Source organism: Glycine soja, chromosome 18, assembly GCF_004193775.1.
Source record: "Glycine soja cultivar W05 chromosome 18, ASM419377v2, whole genome shotgun sequence".
Lineage (NCBI taxonomy): Eukaryota > Viridiplantae > Streptophyta > Magnoliopsida > Fabales > Fabaceae > Glycine > Glycine soja.
The window spans coordinates 53,433,499-53,434,655 of record NC_041019.1 but is presented as its reverse complement, the minus strand read 5'-3'; the positions used below and the strand labels follow the sequence as shown (position 1 = coordinate 53,434,655).

General features: G+C 35.0%; 1 pseudogene; it reads left to right on the top strand.

Moving 5' to 3' along the window:
* Positions 1 to 925, top strand: LOC114394682 (annotated as a pseudogene).
* Positions 926 to 1,157: the final 232 nt, after the last annotated feature.

Sequence of the window (1,157 nt, the reverse complement as noted above, 5' to 3'; positions counted from 1 at the left end):
ATGGACTATCAAACAATACTTCTACTTATTACCTTTGTGAGTGCAACCATTCGCATCTTCATTCCCAGATTTAACCAAACCTCTGAATGTTCAAAGCTTCCTTGCCTATAATAGCAAAAATCCACACAAAGCACTCACCAAACTCTTAAGAATCTATGGACCTCTTATGACTTTGAAATCAGGCAGCATAAGCACCATAGTTATTTCCTCTCCTCAAGTAGCAAAACGAGTGCTGCATGAAAATATTCTCCCCACAAATGGAGGAACCTTAGAAGAGTTTGTGCCACAAAAATATTCTCCCCACAAGTGCTCGACTCCACTCAAATCCTTCGCCAACAAAAGCTTCGGGATTTATTGGATTTTGTGAAAGAAAGTTGCAAGAAAGGTGAGGTTGTGGACATTGGTGCGGTTGTCTTTGCAACAATACTTAATTCCATTTCAACCACTTAGAAAAGCCTCAAGAGTTCAAGAACATTATTCGGGGTATGATGGAAGAAGCTGGAAGGCCTAATGTTGCAGATTTCTTTCCCATTCTTCGTCCACTTGACCCTCAACGTGTCCTTGCAAGGAGGAGCATTTATATTAAGAAGTTGTTTGAGATTATCGATGGAATTATTGAAGAGTGTGTTCAAGAGCTTCAAAAACTGACTCCATGGATGTATTGGATTCACTTCTTAACAACAATGAAGAAACTGGTTCTCTGTTGAGTCGCGATGAGATGATACACTTGTTCATGGTTCGTATTTCGTTTTCCAATAAATAAGCTTTATAAATTATAATTTACTTATTTTTCTAGTATGGTTGGTATAAAGTTTCAATTCTAAGTTATCAAATTGTATGAATTAGGTGCTTCAAATAACCATCAAATTAGTTGCTCAATGTATAACTTAACACCAATTTATCTCATTGATGGTTGTTATGTACAGGATTGATAAATAATGATGCCCTTATGGCCTTAGACTTTTGGGGACATTTATCCACTATTATTTTATATTTTACTCATGAACTTAACTTTAATTAATTCACTCATAAGAAATCAGCAAGTGTCCTATTACTGTGTTTTTCTATACTATAACCTTCATATCTGAAATTCAATTTCTTATTTTTTGCTAATACATTACATGTATATCTCATCGAGTTTTGTATTAGTAGGATTT